At 35.3% G+C, this 13,923-nt stretch overlaps 1 non-coding gene across 1 annotated transcript; it reads left to right on the top strand.

Annotated features, from left to right (window-relative positions):
* The first annotated feature begins 13,535 nt into the window (after positions 1–13,535).
* Positions 13,536–13,642, top strand: LOC122726896. Its single transcript, XR_006352889.1, has one exon. It is a non-coding gene; the product is annotated as a U6 spliceosomal RNA (small nuclear RNA).
* Positions 13,643–13,923: the final 281 nt, after the last annotated feature.

Here is a 13,923-nt window from a genome sequence, read left to right as displayed (position 1 = left end):
TAATTGCATTGGTAAGAGTTATAAAGTCTTTCAAAGATTTTTTTCTAACATATTCTTTATTTTTTTTAATGTTTAAATTTTTAATTATTTTGTGGGGCAATGAGGGTTAAGTGACGTGCTTAAGCTAGTAAGCTAGACAGCCAATGAGTGTCAAGTGTCTGAGGCTGGATTTGAACTCAAGTCCTCCTGAATCCAGGGCCAGTGCTTTATCCACTGTAACACCTAGCTGCCCTCTATGATATTCTTTTCAGTGTTTATTTGATTATATGGGTTTTTCGAGTTTCTTCTAAAACTATGCTGTTCATCAATTCTTATGCAATAATATCCATACACTATAATTTCTTGAGTAATTTCTCTATAGTTTGCCTTAGTCTTCAGTTTTTTTCATACTACAAAAACAGCTATTATACATATCTTCTATATTTTCTCATTTTTGTTATTTATTCATTTTCAGTGGTGTCTGACTCTTTGTGCCTCCAGTTGGAATTTTCCCTGGTAAAAATTATTGGATTGGTTTACCATTTGCATGTCCAGCTCATTTTACAGATGAGAAAACAGAGGCAAACAGGCATACATGACTTGCCTAGGTTCAAATAGCCAGTCAGGGTATGAAGCCAGAATTGAACTCAGAAAGTCTTTCTGATTCCAGGCATGGCAATTTATGCACCACACCACTTTAGGTTTTTGTTTGTTTGTTTGTTTGTTTGTTTTTAGATGCCAAAGTACTTTTATCTCTGTCATATATGCCTACTAGTGATATTGTTTGATAAATGGGTGTACTCAACTGAGTGACTTTTTAAACCTAATTCCAAACTGCTTTCCAGAATATCTGGGCCAATTATCATCTCCACTAATCAAGGACCATACTACCTTATCATCTGCCTTTTTAGTCTTTCCTAAAACAATCCAAACCTTATCATTTTATACCTTCATGACCTCCAGATCCATGGATGCCTGACCTATTGATGCTACCTAAGTACATCTCTACCTTACCACACAATAACACTGAAGTCTTAGGACTTCCTAGTCTTGTAATCCACCTTATAGTTAAACTTCATGTGTTTTACTGAAAATTACTGAAATGAGGGACTGCCTACCATAGTTCTCTTTGAATCTCTATCTCTTAGATGAGAGTTTGGCACATCCAAGGTATGTTTGATGAAGACTTTTTTATTCATTTATTTACATAGTAGCCAATTAATAAAAACTTATTCTTTGAACTGATTCTTTTACCTGATGATTATGAAACTTCATTTATAGGAAAGGCTTCATAAGGCTTTCTCTTATTTGTCATGATTGAGAACCAGTCTCAAAAATGACCTAAATAGAAGTCATAGACAAATAGGGCTCAGTAAAGTTTTCTAATTTCTTTTCACTGCTGTCCTAATTATCAGCATGATCCAGTAATAACAAGGTTTGATTGTTTCCTAATATCGTATTATATCATGCTTGCTACTTTTAGGCTGTGTCATTTATAACTATTAAAATTCTTCCATTTCTCCATTTATGGAGTAAGAAATGTCACAAAAATACGCCTACATTCATATTGTCCTAGTGTTGATGAGCTATGGCTAGTACATACTAGTTTTGTGCTGTGAGTCACAGTTTGCAGCATGAAAGAAATCTGAAATATTTTTCAGAGGACCACAGAACTTCATAATTGGGTGGAAAGAAAGAAGTTAGGTAATGTTACCATTTCCTGACCAACTAATGCCTTCTTTAATATTTTTTAGAAAAGTGAGCATCCAAGCTTCAACTGAGAATCCTCAGTTATAGAGTACTAACAACCTCCTGAGGTAATCCCTTCATTGTTTTTCTGTTTTTTTGTCCAAACTTGTGATTTCACTATTGTAGAGGATTTCTGGTGAAAAAAATTCTACCAGTGTAAATCATCAACTATTAGAAAATAGCTTTAGCTCACTGAAAGGTGAATTAAATTAGCCGGGGTCACAAAGCCAATATGCATCAGAAGCAGTACATGTCTTCCTACCTTGGATGATAGTTTTTAATCAATTACCCCATACTACTGTTAAGGGTTAAAATTCTAGCTAAACTGTCTAAAATATCTAATGAGTGGTCGCCAATAAATTATAAACTTTAGCAAGAGTTAGACTTTTAAGCATTTATTAAGGAGAATAAGAATTTGGTAAAGAGAGAGAGAAAGGCCTAGATTTCTATCTATTAAAGGGAGAGCACATTTCTAGCTCCCTTCTCCACCAGAGTCCAGAGGAAAAGAGAGCGAGACTGAGCGCCAGTCTCTTCCTTCCTCCTCCCACTAGCCCCGCGTCACTTCCTCCCAAAGAAAAGACTCCTGGTCTTGCCCTCAAAGACCTTCGCTTCATGGGCAGAACTCTTCTACAGTAAGTATCCAGCAGGTGCCGTCATTCCAATCGTTACAGTCCCCCCTGTTGTTCCTCAAGAAACAAAATGTTTCCTTGATGGAACAGTAAAAACAATATAATAACTATTGCTAACTAATAATATGTGAACAACAATATAGAAAAGGAAGAGAGGAAAGTTTTGTCCAGAGGGGCGATTTTTTTTTTGTCCTCATGAACCGACGCTTTGACATTAGTCTTGCAAAGGGAGGGCCTCTGCAGAGAATACATGTTACAGATGGTGTATATTATAACAGAAAGAGAAAAAAACCCAACAAAAACAACAAATCAAAACTGTTCATTTAAAGTCTCTGAAAGTCTTTTCTCAGATGTCCTCTAGGTGTAGTCGTGGAATGGAAGTCTTTTCAGGGGTTGATGTGTGGATGCTGGTAATTAGCCAGGAAATTTCCTACAAAATTGAGCTTAACACAACTTTAAAATAGCTTTGTCAATAATCAAATCAAACAATGGAAGTTTTCAAAAACATGTCTAAGGGAATTCAGAATCTTAGTTGTTACACATGAAACATATAATAAAACAAAAATTGAACCATTCTTTAAAATTATAATATTACTATAGTCCCCCCCTTATGGAGGGTAATTGAGAAGACAATTGCTGCGATATTAATTATTAAAAATAATTTTTTTATCTTTGTTTCATCACTTTTTGCATCATCTGCCTAATTATCCTCATGCCATTATGAGAAATTAAAAAATCTAATATAATTGGTAACAGGTGTCAAGGCCAAATTCAACACTGTATTTATCATGACACCTGAGATAATTATGGGGGTTACCATAAAAGAACAGAGAAATGATGGGATATGAGCATTCCCACACTTGAGCAATATGTACTGCTCATACAGTATGCCAGGCTTAAAATAGGTGGATGGAATATATGTCCAAGCCACCGAACATATTGGAAGAAACTGAGTCAGACTTAATCAGATGCATGGGATTGAGATGTCCATGGCATCAGGCATATAGGAGGGAGCATAGAAGCCAGGTGTAGAAGTGAGATGGGTGGGATGAATACTTCCAGCCATCTGTACAATATTGTGGGGAAAAATAAAATAAATATTAAACCAAGAGAATCCAACCTCAACATTTGTCAAAAGCCGTTCCCTCGGTCATACCTTAACTTCGTGCATGTCTCCCCTCATGTAACAGTTCAATGTCTGCTCTTTGCATGTATTCCTCTTGTGATTGGATGGCATCTTGGCCAACTGGCATCTGATAACTCAGAATAAAGGCAATTAATGTCTTAAATGATAAGTTCCCATAATCCAAGTCTCATATGGATTTAAAAATTGAGGATAATAAATGATTGCAAAAAATGTGAATACATCTTGACTCAGAACACAATATATAATTATGCAACAATTTCAAATAATACCCCTTTTTTGCACTTAGTATACAATTACTTTTGTGAAAAATCAGAACATATTTAAATACAAGTTAAAGCACAACAGAATATCAAAGAAAACTTTTTTCTGAAAAAAGAAAACTTTTACAAATGTTCTCTTTTTTTTTTTTGGAATATGCTTATCAAAAATAATACTTCTAGAATCAATTTACACTTGCCATGGCAAACAATTTGCCAGGGAAATGCTTTAAAGAGTTTGATCAAATAATCAGTTGAGAAAAAATAACAAAAACAAACAACTCAGAATATGGGAGCACAATACTCCTAGAATTAACACTGTATTATGAAATCAAAACCGTCTTGCAATTTTTTTCAAAATTAGATAAATGAATAGAAGAAAATACACATGGAACAATAAAAGACAGTGAAATTCAAACTAAGGAAATCTAAATGAACATGAACTTAAAGAGTATTATAAAATATAAACTTGATCACATGACTAAAAAGCTTTTACAAATATTCTCCTTGTTTTAAAAACTAAGTATAAGACACAATCTCAAAAGCATGAAAATCTCTATGAAAATAAACCCATACCATTAATTTCAAAATGTATATATAATAGCATAGAAATCCTATGTAACCTCTGAACTGACATTATTACTCTGAGTGAATTCAGAACACTTTTGATTCCGATATCTAAAATCCCCAATACTCATATCAATACCTTGCTGCTTACTTCTACATTTCTGTAAAATATATACCCTTCCATGGCAAAAGAAGCAGAGTCTTGAACTATGTTGATTGTCATTCTTATTCAGCTTAAGTTTTTCTTCTTTAACCCCTCTATATTGTCTGTCGGGCTTTTCACCATACAAATGCTTTATAAGATTACTAATTAAAGACAAAAGCAGGTTAGCAAAATTATGAACAAAACAAGCATATCTGGAATTTAAAGGGCTTTCTAAGGTTGTCTCAGAAGCACAGCCAGGCTGGGGAAGAGTTGAGCCTGAAGCTGCAAATGTAGTTAGAGAAAGTTGAGCATGCGCATCAGTTCTCTGGACTTCCCAGGCAGGGGAAGCAATGGGCTTGGCCATGGGAGGAGTAGAGGGTGGGGTTTGGAGAGGAGGGGAGGGACCAGCGCAATTTGAATCAGACTTGATTTTGAACTCAGGCCTGGATTCCTCTTCCCCCACTTTGCCTCCAGGTGCTAGGGGATTAAAAGCTTCTAGAGGGTGGGTCATTGCCTCCAGGCATGCAAAATTAGAGCAACAATTAGTGTTAGAACTGGGGAAAGCTGCCTGAATCTCTTCAGGTTTCTCTGAAAAAGCATGGTTGGGAGAGCGAGAGATATTTCCTTGTGTGAGTAAGTTGCTGGCTCTTTTAACAAAAATAAAAATAAAAATAGAAAATCCACAAAAACAAAGCATTAACATGATCTTATCCCCCATTTGTCTGGTTAAACAGACTAAAATCAAAAATAGGGTAATTAGGGAGTTTAAAAGGTCCATTTGAAAAAATTTAAAGGGAAAACACAGCCAGTACACCAGTACTTAGCAGTTAAAGGGAGAGGGAGGGGAAATTTCTTACCCAACCAGAAGATCAGAAGAAGACTGAGGTTTAGCTTTCCTCTTCGTGGTCAGCCATCTGTTAAGGGTTAAAATTCTAGCTAAACTGTCTAAAATATCTAATGAGTGGTCGCCAATAAATTATAAGCTTTAGCAAGAGTTAGACTTTTAAGCATTTATTAAGGAGAATAAGAATTTGGTAAAGAGAGAGAGAAAGGCCTAGATTCCTATCTATTAAAGGGAGAGCACATTTCTAGCTCCCTTCTCCACCAGAGTCCAGAGGAAAAGAGAGCGAGACTGAGCGCCAGTCTCTTCCTTCCTCCTCCCACTAGCCCCGCGTCACTTCCTCCCAAAGAAAAGACTCCTGGTCTTGCCCTCAAAGACCTTCGCTTCATGGGCAGAACTCTTCTACAGTAAGTATCCAGCAGGTGCCGTCATTCCAATCGTTACACTACATTTATATGTTACCTAATGGGCATAGCGATAAACCTAGAAGAAACTTCAGAAATTATATAGACAAAATCTTCCTTTTACATATGTGGAACCTGATATTCAAAGAGGTTATTTGATTTGGATAAGATTACACTGGTTCTAAAGAGCAGAGCACAATTTAGAATCACTATACAATACACCACTTTATAACTATCTTTTCATCAAAATAGATGGATATATGAAGCATATATTTATGTATATATCACAGCAAATATATGTAGGTACAAATCTCTATGAATAAAGTGCAGGGCCTAGAGTCAGTAAAACTCATCTTCCAGATTTCAGACCTGGTTTCAGACAGTTCCTAGATATGTGATCCTTGAGAAGTGACTTAAAGCTTGTAAGGGGCTAAAATTCTAGCTAGTCTGTCTAAAATGTCTAATGAGTGGTTGCCAATAACTTATAAGCTTTAGCAAGAGTTTATCCTTTTAACCATTTATTAAGGAGAATATGAATTTGGTGAAGAGAAAGAAAAAGGCCTAAATTCTGTCTATTAAAGGAAGAGTGCATTTCTAGCTCCCTTCTCCACCCAAGTCCAGCCTCGCCCCCTCTTCTTTCCACAAGCAAATGTCACTTTCTGACGCCAAAGAAAACCTGCATGGCCTTGCCCTCAGAGACCTTCTCCTCATGGTGGAGCATTCCTACAGTAATTCTCCAGCAAGTGGCATCATTCCAATTGTCACATCCTGTTTGTCTCAGTTACTTATGTGTAAAATGAGTGGAGTAGGAAATGTCAAAACAATCCAATATCTTTTCCAGCAAATCCTCAAATATGGTTATGAAAAGTTAGTGATGACTGAAATAACATGATGGCATTATTTACCTAGAGGAAGAAGAAAAAGAAGAACAAAAAGAACAACAACAACATCACAGGTTGTACGGAACAGAGAAGGAATTTAAGCCCTTTTACATTATACCACTTTATAATTTTATCCAAATCAATCATATATGAATGTTTCTCAATCAATAATCCAAAAGGACTAATCACCCGCTCTATACTATATACATATATAGAAACATATATGTACATGTACATACAAACATATATTATATTAGTGTCTACATATATATGTATATGTGTATATATGACTTGACAATGGCAAAGAGTTTTTTTGCTCTCTGTTAGAACTGTATTTTGGTGCAGCTAGATGGTTTGGTGTATATACCACTTAGGCCTGGAATCAGAAAGACCTGAGTTCAAATCTGGCCTCAGATACTTACTAGATGTCTGACCATGGGCAAACACTTAACATATGTTTTCCTTAATTCCCTGGAGAAAGAAATGGCAATTCACTCCATTATCTTTGCCAAGGAACCTGCTGGACTGTATTGGCATTCTTTGGAACAATAGGGTCAAGAAGAGTCAGACATAACTGAACAACTGACCAATATCATAACTATATTGTTTTCTTTTGTTTTTTTGTGGGGCAATGAGGTTTAAGTGACTTGCCCAAGGTCACACAGCTAGTAAAGGTCAAGTGTCTAAGGCCAGATTTGAACTTAGGTCCTCCTGCTTCCAGGACCAGTGCTTTATCTACTGTGGTGGCTAGCTGCCCCCTATCATAACTATATTGAAAAGCATACACATATAATAAAAATACACTAATATAAACAGATATATTAGTATATTTTTGTATATGTAAAACACATATATACATATCTAAATAATATATATTTATATATCTAAACATTAATTCACAAGCATACATATATACATATATGTATGTATATATGTTTGTGTGTATATATAGATATACACATGTAATGTGCATACACACATATATGTGTAATTATGTGTATGTGTATACACACATATCCATATATATGGATATCCATATATATGGATATATATATGTGGATATCCACATATATATATGGATCCATATACATACATATACACACACAATGGCATTATTTACTTAGAGAAATGATGGACATTTTGGTATTTTAATGTTTTTATTATGAATCTAAATTTCCAGATTGCAGTGTCTGTACATATTACATAAAATATATATGGGCATTCACATTGTGTGATACAGGAATTTGGATTCATAATAGAAACACTAAAATACCCCAAACTCCATTATTTTTGAAAGCAAGTGATATTGGTTGCAGCCAAGATGACATATAGAGAAGATAGATTTTAAGTAAGTGTAGGGTGGATGTTTTCACACACATATAAAACATATATTTCAATTCACTTTGGCTTCTATTATGCTTACTAAGATGCTTACATTTTTTATTGTATGGTAACTCGATGTATGCCTTCAATTTACTTCTCCATATATTTCTATCCTATCTGTCATTTTCAGATGTAAATTTTGTGGCTTTAAAAATATTGCATCTTCAACTCTTCTAACTGCCTATGAATGTTAAAGTGCTTATTAACCAAAGTCGGTCCTTGCCTCAATGGCATTCTTTACTAAGAGTTAATAAACCTTTGTGAATTTCATTTACATTTGAAACTCATTAGGTCTTTTAAAATGGTCTGCTTTGAATGCAGATCTTTTTAAATGGGGGTGAGGAAGTGTCCTTTGAGCTTTTGGAAAGAATGTCATAGTCATGAGGAATGTCATTGGATCTGATCACTTCACTTGCATGCAACAGTCTGATAGTCCATCCAATCTTGTGTTATTGAACATGAAGTATTAATTTAATTTTATTTAAACCCTTAAATGACACCACTGAAGAATATAAGGTTGAACAATCTCTTCTCATCTGCACATACACACACACACACACACATATAGCATGCACATATAAACAAGCACATAATGCTCCCCTTTACTTCTAATATATCAAAAATAAGAAGAATTTTCTTTTTGTAACTATTTTTATTACTTTTCAATTGTTGCACAGGGTACAACTAGAACTGCTTGGCAAGTATTGCCCATAGACAGTCCTGGGTTGCAGTTCCAGTGGTGGGAAGGAGTGCTTGTGGTCATGCAAAAATTAACAGGGGCTATAGTCATGGTTCCAAGGTCAAAAGGATCACTAGTGATTGCAGCTACAATGGATCACAGGAGCTAAATACAATTTCAGGGCTAAGAGGAGTGCTAGTGCTTGTAGTAGCAAGGGATGATGGGGCCTTCTTGGGTAAAGACAGAGGAGAAATCAGGACATCAATGACCACATCTCTCTCTGCATCTCGCCACCCTTGGAAGCATTAAAAACTTGCAGACCCCAGAAACTATCTCTAAAAATAATAGTATGGGAAAAAACAAAAGCAAATAAAAAACCAACCTAAAACTTCGGAAAAGTACCTCCTCTTTCCAGGTGGTCAGAGTCCCACTCTAACATAAAGTTCAAATTTAAAAAAAAATATGCTGGAAAATAAGTAAACTAAAAAATTAACAAAAGAACTTGATCATAGAAATGTTATTATGGTGACAGGGAAGACCAAGTCACAAACTCAGAAGAAGTTAATAACACAAAAACTATTACAAGCAAAATCAAGAAGAATTCCTGGAGGAGTTAAAGAAAGAGATGAGTGGTTGAATAAAAATTGGAGAAAAAAATGCAAGTGATGAACAAAAAATATGAAAATAAAATAAGTATCTTGGTAAAAAAAGACATTGGCTTCATGGTAAAAAAAATTAGAGGAACAAAATTAACTGCTGAAAAGAAATCCTTTAAAAGCAGAAAAAGGTTGAGTTGCAAAAAAAAGTACAAAAATTCACTGAAGAAAATAATTCCTTAAAAAACAGAATTGTGGAATTTGAAAAAAAAGGTAAAAAAAACTCAATAAAATTACATAAAAAATAGAATAGCACAAATAAAGGTAATGACACCATAAGACATCAAAAAACAATAAAAAAAAGGTCAAAATGATTTTAAAATGCAAGATTATAGCCTCATAAAATAGCTCATAAAAAACTCATGTGGGGGACAGCTAGGTGGCACAGTGGATCAAGCCACCACCTGTGGATTCAGGAGGACCTGAGATCAATCTGACGTCAGACACTTGACACTTACTAGTTGTGTGACCTGGGCAACCCTCATTGCCATGCAAAACAAAACAACAACAACAACAACAAACATATCTGAAAAATATATTGGGGAATATAAGTTAAGAATATTGGGCTACAAGAAAGCCATGACAAAGAGCCTAGACATTATAAGTTTTGAGAAATTATCAAGGAAACCTATCCCTTTATCTTAGAATCCAGAGTGCAAAATGGTAATCAAAAGAATCTGCCAATCAACTTCTGAAAGATATTTCAAAATAAAAACTCCCAAAAATGTTATAGCAATTTTTCAGAGCTCCCAGGTCAAGGAAAAACATTTGGAAGCAGCCAGAAAGAAACCAATTCAAATATGGTGGAGGCACGATCAAGATCACAACAAGATATAGCGGCCTTCCATGTTTAAAAAAAAAAAAAGCAGAAGCCTTGGAATTTTATATTCTGGAAGGCAAAGGAATTGGGGGAAGCTAGGTGCACAGTGGATATAGTGCCTGGGTCTAGAATCAGGAAACTCCTCTTCTGAATTCAAATATCACCTGAGACTCTTAAATTGCCTGTATGACCAAGGCAAGTCACATACACCCCATTTTCTTCAGTTCTTCATCTGTAAAGTTAGCTAGAGAAATAAATGACAAACCACTCCAGGATATTTGTTAAGAAAACCTTAAATGGGGTCAGACAAATTTGAATATCAACCAAGGAGCTAGGATTACAACCACAATAACTAGCAAAACTGAGTATATTCTTTCAGGGGAAATTTTATTATTTAATGAAATAGGGGGATTTCAAGCATTCCTGATAAAAAGTCCAGAGCTGAATAGAGAATACAACCTCCAGTTATTCCTTTCTTTTACAAGGTGAGCATCCCAATGTCTTTTTCAATATCACATTTCTGTGATGACATTTTTATATTGCTTCTTTTTTTTCAGCTATTGTCTGTAATGCATTGCAGTCAGCTCAAGTCCACTACATATCTTTCCTTTTTCCTCTGAGTGATCCTCAATTTAAAATTTCTGGAGACTATCATGTTCCTTGACTTTTTGCCACATAACAGCCCTGGAAATAATATTAGTATTTTTAAAAGTTTAAATTATTAATCATGTTACTTTCTCCATTTGTTTCAGTTATTCAAAACCTGAAATGAATTAAAAACTACACATGACATGCTTTATACCTATTTTGAAAATGAGTAGTAAGAAATAAAATAGGGTTTTATTTTTTAAAGATTTTCCTAGTTGTGGATATAACTATGCAACTGCATCCCATTTCTGAATGGGGGTAAAGACTAGGAAATAATGACTCTTGGCCTGGAGAGGCCTCCAAACTCATGGAAGTCATCCAAATAGATTATTATAAATAGGTTCTGGTATCCTTTGGTTGAACAGGTTTGTTTGTTTTAATATTAGTTATTGTTACTTAAGACTGTCATCTCTTAAAATATTCATCTTTTAAAAATAGTTACAAAACTTGAAAGTAACAAAAATATCCATCTATGATACTCTCATTAAAAATATTAACACATTTATTTTATAAGCAAGGAGAAACTTAGGTTCTATCTTTATAACTGCATAAATAGACCATGACCCAGTTTTTATAGTTATTTCTGCCAAGATAATATGTCATATAGGCTATAAGTTCAGAGGTTGGTCACAGGCCAGAAACCATTGCTAATCAGCATGGAAATTTTGACCTTTCCTTATGGTACCCACATCATGAGTGCTCATCATATTTGTTCAGAGAACTGATCGGGAGATCAGTAGACTGCAGCTCAAAGCTCCCTAACTCAAGTGATTCACCAGCCTCAACCAGCCTCATTCACAGGGAATATTCACATGGGCTTTCATGTCTAGCTATTTCAGCCATTCTTGAGGGCAATTTAGATAGTATAAGACTCGAGCAAATCAATTGTGGCTCACAATCAGCAGTTAATATGGATAGGAAAAGAAATTACCCATGAAACTCTCAATGTGTGGTCACAGTCAATAAAAATAGTTGCTCTCAAAAGTAATAAAAAAGGGATCATGGAATATTAATCAAAGAGTTGGAACGGACTTGAGATATTCTAGTTCAAATGAAACATGAGTAGGAGTTTGCTCTATGGCATCTTAAAAAGGTCTTTATTGAGTTGTGTAGTAAGTAAAACTATATGTGGTCACCCTATTACTGTCTCAAGTGTAGGAAAAATTAGCTGGGGTTTATCATATATTTGTTACTTGGAAATTAGAGGGTACTGCACCAGTTCTGGGGCATTAAGCATTTATTAAAGTGTATTAAGTATTAGTAAAGAGAGCACCCATGGCTCTAAAAGATAGGAAAGCCTAGCTAGGAAAGAAAAGAGAAAAAAAAAGAGAAAATGGGGAACCCTAGTAGGCTGTTTCTGCTCTCACCAGTTTCCCAGGCCAAAGAGAGCGAGTGTCTGTGTAAGCTTGCTGCAGGGAGTAGGTCAGCCTGCCCATATACATAGCTTAAAGCTAATTGGCTAGCATCATTCAAATCTATTGGTTCACTGGAGTTGAGGATGTTTCAGTTCCTCTTGCTGATTTCAGAGCCCAGAGAATAAATCCTCTTGCAGGAACAAGGCTTTCAGTTGGTTGTGGTGTTGAATGAGGTTAACTTCCTAATTCTTGCCTGGTCTTAGGAAAGATCAGGCCAGGCTCTCTCAGGGATGGGGTGGGGGGGGTGGTGGTTCCTTTTGGAGTCCCCAAACCACTATTATTCATAATTTTCTCACACTTGCTACTTGAATATTTCCAGTGGAGGTAAACTAGGAAAAAGAATAATAGACTTGAAATTCAGAAAATTAAGGGATTGAGTCATTGTTTTGCTACTTTCAAGGCAAATCCAAAATTGAAAGCCAGTAGATAACTTAAAGATTACTTCCACCAACCTCCTGATTTTAAGATAAAGAAACTGAGACCTAGAGAGATTATATAACTAAAGCAAGGTAATACAGGGAGTAGGTGGAAGAGACAGTATTTTAACTCAGTTCTTCTCCAAATATAGAACTTTGTTCAGTACTTAACACTATCTGTGATTTTGATAGTATATAGAACTAATAAGTAAAGGCACTCTCTCTACCATTGCAGATCATTATGTTCTCTTAAACTTATGGCCTTATATACTCAGAACATTAAAAAGGTTAAATTACTTGCCTGCAGTAACACAGTCTCTATACATCAGAGGGGAACCTGGGTCTTCCAGGACTAAGAGCTGCTGTCTACACACAATAAACTGAATTGCTACTCATATCTCCATTCTGACCATAAATTTACATTTCTAAGCTGGTATTCTTATCTATAAAATTGATTAAATAATAATTCTTGAACAATCTACCTCAAAGGGCTGTTGGGAGGAAAATCTATTTAAATTTTAAAGTGTTATATAAATCAATCCGTCAATAACCTCTACTAAGTAATTAATATGTGCTGAGATGGTGTGCTAAGTGCTAGGAAAACCAAACACACACACCACACACAAAAAACATAAAACAAAACAAAACAACAATAACAACAAAACAAAAAAAAAGGCAAAAGACAGTCCATATACTCAAGGATTTCAGAATCTACTAGAAGAAAACATTAAAAACAAAAAGCTGAAAAGAGGGGGGAGAGAAAGGAGGGTACCTAGATTTAGGGCATGATGAAGTCCAGGAGTGGCAGTTTTCTAGGGAAATGAAGAGATTGCTGGTCTGCAATCCTCTTTTAAACAGAAGATCTAGTAGAAGCTATTGCCTACCACCTCCTACTCTCTCCAGTAAGAGAGAGGGAAGGGCGCTTGCTTAGGCAGCACATATACTAAAATTGGAACGATACGGAGAAGATTAGCATGGCCCCTGCGCAAAGATGACACGCAAATTCGTGAAGCGTTCCATATTTTTTTCGTTCATTAGCAACTCACTTTACCTGAATTGTCCCGCATACTACTACTATTTAATAAAGAGCACCTACTACAACTATACAATAAAGAAAATTCCCAGTGTAAAAAAAAAAAAGAGAGAGAGAGAGAGAAGGGTCCTACGTGCAGGGTGAGAGATCTAAGGATGAAGGATTTTTCTAGGAAGAAATTAATGCCAGAATAAAAGAGATCATGATTTTTATTTGGTAGGCAATATGGAGCTACTGAAGATTACTGAACAGAGGAATAACATAATCAGGGTTG

The sequence above is a fragment of the Dromiciops gliroides genome, chromosome 4 (genome assembly GCF_019393635.1).
Source record: "Dromiciops gliroides isolate mDroGli1 chromosome 4, mDroGli1.pri, whole genome shotgun sequence".
NCBI lineage: Eukaryota > Metazoa > Chordata > Mammalia > Microbiotheria > Microbiotheriidae > Dromiciops > Dromiciops gliroides.
Note: the sequence above shows the minus strand (reverse complement) of the source record. Positions and strands in the feature narration are given on the sequence as shown.